Source organism: Salmo salar, chromosome 20 (assembly GCF_965601325.2).
Source record: "Salmo salar chromosome 20, fSalSal1, whole genome shotgun sequence".
NCBI lineage: Eukaryota > Metazoa > Chordata > Actinopteri > Salmoniformes > Salmonidae > Salmo > Salmo salar.
The window spans coordinates 96,374,984-96,387,884 of NC_138310.1; positions in this window are offsets into that span (position 1 = coordinate 96,374,984).

Genomic DNA, 12,901 nt, shown 5'->3' on the forward strand with positions numbered 1-12,901 from the left:
GGGTGCCCTGGTTCGGATGGTGGTGGGTGCCCTGGTTCGGATGGTGGTGGGTGCCCTGGTTCGGATGGTGGTGGGTGCCCTGGTTCGGATGGTGGTGGGTGCCCTGGTTCGGATGGTGGTGGGTGCCCTGGTTCGGATGGTGGTGGGTGCCCTGGTTCGGATGGTGGTGGGTGCCCTGGTTCGGATGGTGTAAGAGCTTGTGGTGGGGGGTATCCCCCACTGGAGGTCATGCCCATAGAGAGGGGTGTTCCCCGGAGAGTGGGTGAAGGCTATCACTACCTGGTAACCCAAAATAATACCAGGCCCACAGCTGGACATAGTGCAATTTCTGAGAATTTTTGGACTTAGTCATTTTTCAAGAAAGCTCTGTCACTAACTTACATTGATGTTTAAAATGTCCAGTGGCGCCCTCTTGTGGAACATCCCGGGTGGGGGGTGTGTGAGAGGGGGGTATGGGACCGCCTATGGGGTGCTCCCTATCCGGGCATAGTAGTTTGAGGGAGTAAGCTCTACTCTCATGCCCGGAGAGATGGGTGTTCCCCGGATAGTGAGTGAAGGCCTAGAGGCCTGGAGGTCCGTAGTTCCACTGTCCTTAAGGGGGGCAGAGCAGTCAGCCTCTCTGGAGGTTGGCTGCTCTGTCCCCCTTTTTTTTTGGCCTAGTAACCCACAATTATACCAGGCCCACAGATCTGGCCAATGCCCAAACACACATAAAAACACTCATAAATCAGAAATGCTTTATCCCAGTGACATGGGGCTTCAGTATGTATCTCACATAGATAGATATGTTATGTGTGTACCATTTAAAAGTATTTAAAACCATTCTGAATGATTTTGACCTCAAAATAATACAATCACATGATTTGGCCTGGTAACTTAAAAACACATGAAAACCCTCATAAATCAGAAATGCTTTATCCCAGTGACATGGGGCTTCAGTATGTATCTCACATAGATAGATATGTTATGTGTGTACCATTTAAAAGTATTTAAAACCATTCTGAAGACTTTTGACCCCAAAATAACACAAGGCCCACAGCTGTGGCCAATGCCCAAACACACATAAAAACACTCATAAATCAGAAATGCTTTATCCCAGTGACATGGGGCTTCAGTATGTATCTCACATAGATAGATATGTTATGTGTGTACCATTTAAAAGTATTTAAAACCATTCTGAATGATTTTGACCTCAAAATAATACCATCACATGATTTGGCCTGGTAACCTAAAAACACATGAAAACCCTCATAAATCAGAAATGCTTTATCCCAGTGACATGGGGCTTCAGTATGTATCTCACATAGATAGATATGTTATGTGTGTACCATTTAAAAGTATTTAAAACCATTCTGAATGATTTTGACCTTATTTGAAAGCTCCATAAATTGATCTATGGCGCCATCAAGCGACTTTTTAAATGTACTTATCCCACTGACATGGGACAGCAGTGGGCTGCTGAAACAGGTGTCCTGGGGGTGGTGATGGCCTTTAAAAGTATTTAAAACCTTTTTAAAAAATGGTCCTGGTAACCCAGAATAAAACCAGGTGCCCGTTTGGACTTAGTGCAATTTCTGAGAAGAAAAACATAGTCATTTTTCTGAAGATTTTTTGAAAAGCTATATAATTCCCTCTTGCTGTATCTCATTGAGTTGGGCCATTAGGATGGTGCTCTAAGGGTGGGTATGGAGGTCCATATACCCTCTATAAGTATTTAAAACCGTTTTTCAAAAATTGTCCTGGTAACCCAGAATAAAACCAGGTGCACGTTTGGACTTAGTCTCTGAAGCGAACTGAAAAGTTGGCACTTTGTAACTTTTTTGACCAAAATCTGACATTTTCAAATAATGATTAAAAATACTTCCCGGGGGGCTAGAGGTCCCAGACTTCGGCTCATACCCTCTCTCGTGATGGGCAACAATTAGCCCCGGGTTAGAAAATGTCGCTTCTATAGGAACCTATTTTTTCGGTAAACGGAACTTTTTTTCGCAAACTTAAAACTCGATTTTCTATTATAAATTGTTATGGAAAAACGGTTTAAATTAGATGGAAATGTTCGTCTACGTGTGCCCTTTCGTGCAAAAAAACCCCCATCCTGATTGGAGTTGTACTTTTCGATTTATTCAAGTTTAAAGTGTCCTACCGTGACATCGGGAATAGCCTTGAAACTGTGTGAGTGAGAGTTATTTTTACACACTCGTGGCCGTGTGGGGCAGACAGGTACCGGCGCGATTTGAGAAACCTGGTTTTTGACAACTGGAGAACCACATTCCGTCGGCGACCCATAGGTGGTTGCTACTCTGGCCGAATAGGGAGTGCTTTATGGACACTTTTGAGGGTTACAAGCCCCTCGGAACCATGGTAGTTCGGTCCTTATCCCTTCGGCGACCGATTGATGATTACTACTCATGCCGAATAGGGAGAGCTTTATGGACACTTTTGAGGGTTACAAGCCCCTCGGAACCATGGTAGTTCGGTCCTTATCCCTTCGGCGACCGATTGATGATTACTACTCATGCCGAATAGGGAGAGCTTTATGGACACTTTTGAGGGTTACAAGCCCCTCGGAACCATGGTAGTTCGGTCCTTATCCCTTCGGCGACCCGATTGATGATTACTACTCATGCCGAATAGGGAGAGCTTTATGGACACTTTTGAGGGTTACAAGCCCCTCAGAACCGTGGGTACTTTGGACCATATCCCTTCCGCGCCTGCCCTAAGGATTTGGGCCGTCAAAGGGCATTAGGGCCTATGGGTTTGGGCCTTCAAGGGCAGTACACTAATCTCTGAATCCGTATCAGAGTGCCTCTTTTCAGGCATATTGACAAGTGTGTATAGCCCTGGAAGCCTATGAAAGTACCAGGGCATGGCTGTCTGGCCTTGGCATTATGCCCTAAGGATTTGGGCCGTCAAAGGGCATTAGGGCCTATGGGTTTGGGCCTTCAAGGGCAGTACACTAATCTCTGAATCCGTATCAGAGTGCCTCTTTTCAGGCATATTGACAAGTGTGTATAGCCCTGGAAGCCTATGAAAGTACCAGGGCATGGCTGTCTGGCCTTGGCATTATGCCCTAAGGATTTGGGCCGTCAAAGGGCATTTGGGCCGTCAAAGGGCATTAGGGCCGTCAAAGGGCATTAGGGCCTTGGGTCTTTAGGTTCCCAGGCTCTCGGTGGAAAAAAACGGTGTGATCCCCAGCGGGGCTCGAACACCGATCGTCAGATCATAAGCCACAGCCGCTACCCCCATGGCCAACTGGGCTTTGACGAACAAAGAGGCCCTGGAAGCCTATGAAAGTACCAGGGCATGGCTGTCTGGCCTTGGCATTATGCCCTAAGGATTTGGGCCGTCAAAGGGCATTAGGGCCTATGGGTTTGGGCCTTCAAGGGCAGTACACTAATCTCTGAATCCGTATCAGAGTGCCTCTTTTCAGGCATATTGACAAGTGTGTATAGCCCTGGAAGCCTATGAAAGTACCAGGGCATGGCTGTCTGGCCTTGGCATTATGCCCTAAGGATTTGGGCCGTCAAAGGGCATTTGGGCCGTCAAAGGGCATTAGGGCCGTCAAAGGGCATTAGGTTCCCAGGCTCTCGGTGGAAAAAAACGGTGTGATCCCCAGCGGGGCTCGAACACCGATCGTCAGATCGTAAGCCACAGCCGCTACCCCCATGGCCAACTGGGCTTTGACGAACAAAGAGGCAACGAGGTGATCTTTATGGTCAAATTTCCAATCAGTCCAATTGGTCTGATATTGGCCCACACCTGGGGCTCATTAAGCCCTAGTTAGGGTTAGGTCGTTGTTTGGTGGAGCAAACAAAGAGACATACACGCACGCAGGAGAGAGAAGCTATGAACAGTAGACTAAAACGGGATTGTGGGCTTTGTTCCAAGCGGAATATCGTGCGGATAGACCGACATTTCAAGTCTGTCCATGCACTTAAGCCTGCTACTACAGAATGGAAGCGTGCTATGCAATCTAGCCGGCGTTCAACTGAGAGACAGCAGCCCGAATCATGGCAGTGTATGCAGCCTAACAACGGTGTTGCACCGCAGCTGGAGCCCTGGGAGAACCCTGGGTATTTCCAGTGTGTTGAAAGTGAGTTGTCCGTGGAGCAGCAGCTGGTAGACAAGGGTGAGCAGTCCGCGGTGGTGGATCAGCAGCTGTGGGACGAGAGTGAGCAGGCGGCGGCGACTGCGCCGGTGCAGTCAACCAGTCAGATCGGTGGTGAACCATGCTCGGAACCGAGGGAGCAAGGCTGCGTCATGGTGACTTCCACGGAGAGCGAGAGTGATGAAGGCGGCGGTGTGTCCTCCAGAATTGAAGGTTGGAGGAATGGAATTTTGACTGAATATGAACACTTTGCTATTGGTAAAAACCCTTCAGTTAAACGAATTGACAATAGTCGCACCAGTCTATCCAGAGTACGACAATTCCTCCGCTATATGTCAGAGGGCAAGGCCGATGAAGGACTGTGTTCTCTGGATAACTACAGACGTGTGTATGAGTGGTATGGTGAATGTGAAGACCGTTGTTTGGCACCATCCACGTTAAAAATGTACCGAGCTGATGTTCGAAGTTTCCTGAATTATCTTATTCAGTTCCGGCCAAAAGGTCTGCAGGCTAAAGCCAGTGGAATTCGAAAGTTGTTACTCTGCTTGGCAAAGATGGACAGGGATTCGCGGCAGAGCCAGGCAACACACAGGGCAAAATTCCGCAAACGGTGCAGGGACGAGGTGCTCAGCGCTGCGGAGTTAAGCCGCTTTGTTGAGCTAAGTAATCAAGCTATTCCTTCGGTTCTCAGTAGGCTGGAGGTCCGAGCCACCTGCGCTGATAGACGTAGGTTTGCGGCTCTCATGTCCAGCCGGTTGGCCATCTTTAATGGCACTCGACGATCCCCAGTCACCACCTTCAGTGAGAGGGAATTTACTGAAGTAACCCCGGAAAGTGGGGGTTATCAGATGTGCATTTCAAGCCACAAAACGAACTATAGCTTCGGTGAGTGCAGAGTTGTTCTATCTGAGCAGGAATACACTTGGCTTAAACGATTCCATCAGATCAGGCCTAATCTGAGTGGAATCACCTCAGACACAACACTCTTCTTTTTCACGTCCTGCGGTCAACCGTACGGCAATCTCTGTGAGTATGTGGGCCAGATATTTGCAGAGTTTGGCATTGGAAGTAAAGTCACCTTCGGTACAATTCGACGAAGCGTTGCTACATTGAACTTTAATCAAGGCTCGGTTACAGACCGGGGAACTGTGGCTGACCATATGTGTCATTCTCTGGAAACGCAGGCACGGTACTACCGGTACCATGATTTGCCTCGTAACGCCAGCCGAGCGCGGTCACTAATTGAGGGACAAATCAACCCATGATTCACTGATAAATAAAGAACATTTATTTGAAATTCACCCATGTCTTTGTGTGTCATTTGGTCACGGTTGAGAATGTATGGAGGCCTGAGGGTCTGAAATACCAGGGTGTTATGGGGTACCAGGTGCACTGAGCTGAAGAGACAGGCCGAGATAGAGGGCAGGCAGGTGGGCAGGCAGGGTAGAGAGAGTAAGCCTTGGTAACCAGTTCAATCACCAGGTACACATGCTGGACTTAGTGCAATGAGAGAGAAGTATGACTCTGTCATTGAATTGTATTGGGTTACCAGGTGACCTTGGTGGGGGGTGTGGGTCCCCCCTATGGGGTCTCCCTAACCCCCCTATGGTGGTCTCAGAGTGGGCATGTAGGTCTGTATACCCTTTAAAAATGTCACCCCTCCATAAATTGATCTATGGCGCCATCAAGCGACTTTTTAAATGTACTTATCCCACTGACATGGGACAGCAGTGGGGTGCTGAAACATGTGTCCTGGGGGTGGTGATGGCCTTTAAAAGTATTTAAAACCTTTTTAAAAAATTGGTCCTGGTAACCCAGAATAAAACCAGGTGCCCGTTTGGACTTAGTGCAATTTCTGAGAAGAAAAACATAGTCATTTTTCTGAAGATTTTTTGAAAAGCTATATAATTCCCTCTTGCTGTATCTCATTGAGTTGGGCCCTTAGGATGGTGCTCTAAGGGTGGGTATGGAGGTCCATATGCCCTCTATAAGTATTTAAAACCGTTTTTCAAAAATTGTCCTGGTAACCCAGAATAAAACCAGGTGCCCGTTTGGACTTAGTGCAATTTCTGAGAAGAAAAACATAGTCATTTTTCTGAAGATTTTTTGAAAAGCTATATAATTCCCTCTTGCTGTATCTCATTGAGTTGGGCCCTTAGGATGGTGCTCTAAGGGTGGGTATGGAGGTCCATATACCCTCTATAAGTATTTAAAACCGTTTTTCAAAAATTGTCCTGGTAACCCAGAATAAAACCAGGTGCACGTTTGGACTTAGTCTCTGAAGCGAACTGAAAAGTTGGCACTTTGTAACTTTTTTGACCAAAATCTGAAATTTTCAAATAATGATTAAAAATACTTCCTGAGGGGCTAGAGGTCCCAAATTTTGGCTCATACCCTCTCTCGTGATGGGCAACAATTAGCCCCGGGTCAGAAAATTTCGCTTCCATAGGAACATATTTTTTCGGTAAACGGAACTTTTTTTCGCAAACTTAAAACTCGATTTTCTATTATAAATTGTTATGGAAAAACGGTTTAAATTAGATGGAAATGTTCGTCTACGTGTGCCCTTTCGTGCAAAAAAACCCCCATCCTGATTGGAGTTGTACTTTTCGATTTATTCAAGTTTAAAGTGTCCTACCGTGACATCGGGAATAGCCTTGAAACTGTGTGAGTGAGAGTTATTTTTACACACTCGTGGCCGTGTGGGGCAGACAGGTACCGGCGCGATTTGAGAAACCTGGTTTTTGACAACTGGAGAACCACATTCCGTCGGCGACCCATAGGTGGTTGCTACTCTGGCCGAATAGGGAGTGCTTTATGGACACTTTTGAGGGTTACAAGCCCCTCGGAACCATGGTAGTTCGGTCCTTATCCCTTCGGCGACCGATTGATGATTACTACTCATGCCGAATAGGGAGAGCTTTATGGACACTTTTGAGGGTTACAAGCCCCTCGGAACCATGGTAGTTCGGTCCTTATCCCTTCGGCGACCGATTGATGATTACTACTCTGGCCGAATAGGGAGTGATTTATGGACATTTTTGAGGGTTGCTTGTCCCTCATAACCATGGTTCCTTTGGTTCATATCCCTTCTGCGCCTGATTGGTCGTTACTACTCAGGCCGAATAGGGAGTGCTTTATGGACACTTTTGAGGGTTACAAGCCCCTCAGAACCGTGGGTACTTTGGACCATATCCCTCCGGCGCCCGATTGGTCCTAAGTATTGATCCGATTTTCCCAGCTTGGTGGTGGGAGGATATTGAGCTCTGTCCTGGACAGGTGGTCTATCCCAGCTATCACCTTGTGGGTTTGGGTCCTCCATGACCATGGTTCTTGTCCCATGAATGTGTCCGTCCCTAGCTTCCAACACGTTGCGTATCCATGGTTGTCCTCTGTTGTCGAGCCTGTTTTACATCTTCTGACCGATTTGCAATCTGTTTCCACCTGGGAGGGCCCCTGTCGGCCGGCCATTGGTCGGTGTTCAGACGGACGGTTCCTCCCGCCCCACGTGGAATTGCCTCTATCGGGGGAGCCCCTGTCGGAGACGGTTATCCCCGTCTTAATGTCAAGCTTCAGCCGCGCTCCGTTCGTGCGAGATCTAGCCGGCCCGTCTGTCTCAGTGGCCCTACATTGGTGGGGAGTGGACTACCCAGGTAGCGATGCCTGCGGATGACGTTCACCCATACCGTACCGGCGCCAGAAACACATGTATTTCTCAAACCCTGTCTTTTATCCACGTTGATGGCGTTCCGAATTAACCCTCCAGCTAAGACAAGATACCTGATTAAGCGGTGCCCCGGCACCTGTGGCTCCGGCCACGGGCAGTTCAGGGCCTCCCGCTGGGCGCACGGTGGATTGACCTAGGGCCTCCTCCCCTCACGGGATAGGAGTGGTCCCTGGCTGTTCTCCGCTTAGTGTGCCCGGGTACAACCTCTATGTTGTGAGTGGCTACCTGGTTGATCCTGCCAGTAGCATATGCTTGTCTCAAAGATTAAGCCATGCAAGTCTAAGTACACACGGCCGGTACAGTGAAACTGCGAATGGCTCATTAAATCAGTTATGGGTTCGATTCCGGAGAGGGATCCTGAGAAATGGCTACCACATCCAAGGAAGGCAGCAGGGGTGCAAATTACCCACTCCCGACACAAACCAAACTCTGCTGTGGGTCGGGTAGGGTAGGGGGCTCACGCCTCCCGCCTCTCCCTTCCCTCGGCGCGGGTGAACTGGTCCTAGCCCGGTTCCCCGCAGTTCCTTTTTGCCTGGGATGCGCCCGACTGGCTCCATCCCCTTTCCCCGTTAGGCACGGCTAGATGACGCACCGATGGGTGGGTGTGTAGGCCGCTACCGAGGGGGACTGGGGGTGTCCGGTGAACCGGGACTTCCCGAAATGGTCTCACATTTTTAAGCGGCTTGAGTATCACCCAGTATCCTCGCGCGGCACTGGGAACCCAGTCAACCGCTCTGCGCCCCGGCGCAGGCGGGGGTTTAATGTCTCCCCGGCCCCACCGGCGCTTCGGCGACGGCGGCAGAGGAGCACCCGGAGGCCCCCATAAAGTTAAACCTACCTGTCTTTGAACTATGACCTCTCGCTCTGGCGAAGGGCGGAGGAAAGGAGGGCAACCTCCCCAACTCCCAACCCTTGAAACACGGACCAAGGAGACTAACGCACGCGCAAGTCAGAGTGTTTTCTCCGACACACCCCGTGGCGCAATGAAAGTGAGGGCCGGCGCGCGCTGGCTGAGGTGGGATCCCGGCCCTACGGGGTTGGGCGCACCACCGGCCCGTCTCGCCCGCTCTGTCGGGGAGGTGGAGCGTGAGCGTGTGCGATAGGACCCGAAAGATGATGAACTATGCCTGGGCGGTCCTGACGTGCAAATCGGTTGTCCGATCACCGCGGTGAGCACGGAAGCTGGGCGGGAAACCCGAGAGAGGGGCCCAAGCCCTGGAAAGAGTTGCAGTTCCGGCGGCGTCCGGTGAGCTCTTGCTGGCCCTTGAAAATCCGTAAGAGAGGGTGTAAATCTCACGTCGGGCCGTACCCATATCCGCAGCAGGTCTCCAAGGGCAACATCCTCTGGCATGTTAGAACAATGCATGTTAAGGAAAGTTGATGAGTCAGATCCGTAACTTCGGGGTAAAGATTGGTTCTAAGGGCAGGGCTGGGTAGGTCGGGCTAGGGTGTGAAATGAGGCTGGGCTCGATTCATGCCGATCTCCCCAGAAAGATGCTCGTCGGCCCCAGTAACAAGGGGTAAGGGATCTCCGGCGGGTATGTAGCCTTCGAACCAAGCTTTTTTGGGACAGAAGGCGTCTTCCTCCACCTCCCCCGTTATTTCTAACTGGTTACCAGGTGCACAGAGAAGGGCCAGGAGGCAGAGTCCGGAGGCCCAGAGAGAGAGTGGGCAAGCAGACTAAAGAAGGTGGGTACCCGGGTGCAAAGTACCACCAGCACCTGGTAATCCTGGTGTGGACTTAGTCTCTGAGTGGTAAGCTGCAGGGTGACCAGGTGCACGAAGGCCGTTTTGGATCACCAGGTGCACGCGGTTCGTAACAGCGGGGCTATATGCTTTAGTGTCCGAGGAAGGGTGCTTAAGAGTGGGTGCCCTGGTTCGGATGGTGGTGGGTGCCCTGGTTCGGATGGTGGTGGGTGCCCTGGTTCGGATGGTGGTGGGTGCCCTGGTTCGCATGGTGGTGGGTGCCCTGGTTCGGATGGTGGTGGGTGCCCTGGTTCGGATGGTGGTGGGTGCCCTGGTTCGCATGGTGGTGGGTGCCCTGGTTCGCATGGTGGTGGGTGCCCTGGTTCGGATGGTGGTGGGTGCCCTGGTTCGGATGGTGGTGGGTGCCCTGGTTCGGATGGTGGTGGGTGCCCTGGTTCGGATGGTGGTGGGTGCCCTGGTTCGGATGGTGGTGGGTGCCCTGGTTCGGATGGTGGTGGGTGCCCTGGTTCGGATGGTGGTGGGTGCCCTGGTTCGGATGGTGTAAGAGCTTGTGGTGGGGGGTATCCCCCACTGGAGGTCATGCCCATAGAGAGGGGTGTTCCCCGGAGAGTGGGTGAAGGCTATCACTACCTGGTAACCCAAAATAATACCAGGCCCACAGCTGGACATAGTGCAATTTCTGAGAATTTTTGGACTTAGTCATTTTTCAAGAAAGCTCTGTCACTAACTTACATTGATGTTTAAAATGTCCAGTGGCGCCCTCTTGTGGAACATCCCGGGTGGGGGGTGTGTGAGAGGGGGGTATGGGACCGCCTATGGGGTGCTCCCTATCCGGGCATAGTAGTTTGAGGGAGTAAGCTCTACTCTCATGCCCGGAGAGATGGGTGTTCCCCGGATAGTGAGTGAAGGCCTAGAGGCCTGGAGGTCCGTAGTTCCACTGTCCTTAAGGGGGGCAGAGCAGTCAGCCTCTCTGGAGGTTGGCTGCTCTGTCCCCCTTTTTTTTTGGCCTAGTAACCCACAATTATACCAGGCCCACAGATCTGGCCAATGCCCAAACACACATAAAAACACTCATAAATCAGAAATGCTTTATCCCAGTGACATGGGGCTTCAGTATGTATCTCACATAGATAGATATGTTATGTGTGTACCATTTAAAAGTATTTAAAACCATTCTGAATGATTTTGACCTCAAAATAATACAATCACATGATTTGGCCTGGTAACTTAAAAACACATGAAAACCCTCATAAATCAGAAATGCTTTATCCCAGTGACATGGGGCTTCAGTATGTATCTCACATAGATAGATATGTTATGTGTGTACCATTTAAAAGTATTTAAAACCATTCTGAAGACTTTTGACCCCAAAATAACACAAGGCCCACAGCTGTGGCCAATGCCCAAACACACATAAAAACACTCATAAATCAGAAATGCTTTATCCCAGTGACATGGGGCTTCAGTATGTATCTCACATAGATAGATATGTTATGTGTGTACCATTTAAAAGTATTTAAAACCATTCTGAATGATTTTGACCTCAAAATAATACCATCACATGATTTGGCCTGGTAACCTAAAAACACATGAAAACCCTCATAAATCAGAAATGCTTTATCCCAGTGACATGGGGCTTCAGTATGTATCTCACATAGATAGATATGTTATGTGTGTACCATTTAAAAGTATTTAAAACCATTCTGAATGATTTTGACCTTATTTGAAAGCTCCATAAATTGATCTATGGCGCCATCAAGCGACTTTTTAAATGTACTTATCCCACTGACATGGGACAGCAGTGGGCTGCTGAAACAGGTGTCCTGGGGGTGGTGATGGCCTTTAAAAGTATTTAAAACCTTTTTAAAAAATGGTCCTGGTAACCCAGAATAAAACCAGGTGCCCGTTTGGACTTAGTGCAATTTCTGAGAAGAAAAACATAGTCATTTTTCTGAAGATTTTTTGAAAAGCTATATAATTCCCTCTTGCTGTATCTCATTGAGTTGGGCCATTAGGATGGTGCTCTAAGGGTGGGTATGGAGGTCCATATACCCTCTATAAGTATTTAAAACCGTTTTTCAAAAATTGTCCTGGTAACCCAGAATAAAACCAGGTGCACGTTTGGACTTAGTCTCTGAAGCGAACTGAAAAGTTGGCACTTTGTAACTTTTTTGACCAAAATCTGACATTTTCAAATAATGATTAAAAATACTTCCCGGGGGGCTAGAGGTCCCAGACTTCGGCTCATACCCTCTCTCGTGATGGGCAACAATTAGCCCCGGGTTAGAAAATGTCGCTTCTATAGGAACCTATTTTTTCGGTAAACGGAACTTTTTTTCGCAAACTTAAAACTCGATTTTCTATTATAAATTGTTATGGAAAAACGGTTTAAATTAGATGGAAATGTTCGTCTACGTGTGCCCTTTCGTGCAAAAAAACCCCCATCCTGATTGGAGTTGTACTTTTCGATTTATTCAAGTTTAAAGTGTCCTACCGTGACATCGGGAATAGCCTTGAAACTGTGTGAGTGAGAGTTATTTTTACACACTCGTGGCCGTGTGGGGCAGACAGGTACCGGCGCGATTTGAGAAACCTGGTTTTTGACAACTGGAGAACCACATTCCGTCGGCGACCCATAGGTGGTTGCTACTCTGGCCGAATAGGGAGTGCTTTATGGACACTTTTGAGGGTTACAAGCCCCTCGGAACCATGGTAGTTCGGTCCTTATCCCTTCGGCGACCGATTGATGATTACTACTCATGCCGAATAGGGAGAGCTTTATGGACACTTTTGAGGGTTACAAGCCCCTCGGAACCATGGTAGTTCGGTCCTTATCCCTTCGGCGACCGATTGATGATTACTACTCATGCCGAATAGGGAGAGCTTTATGGACACTTTTGAGGGTTACAAGCCCCTCGGAACCATGGTAGTTCGGTCCTTATCCCTTCGGCGACCCGATTGATGATTACTACTCATGCCGAATAGGGAGAGCTTTATGGACACTTTTGAGGGTTACAAGCCCCTCAGAACCGTGGGTACTTTGGACCATATCCCTTCCGCGCCTGCCCTAAGGATTTGGGCCGTCAAAGGGCATTAGGGCCTATGGGTTTGGGCCTTCAAGGGCAGTACACTAATCTCTGAATCCGTATCAGAGTGCCTCTTTTCAGGCATATTGACAAGTGTGTATAGCCCTGGAAGCCTATGAAAGTACCAGGGCATGGCTGTCTGGCCTTGGCATTATGCCCTAAGGATTTGGGCCGTCAAAGGGCATTAGGGCCTATGGGTTTGGGCCTTCAAGGGCAGTACACTAATCTCTGAATCCGTATCAGAGTGCCTCTTTTCAGGCATATTGACAAGTG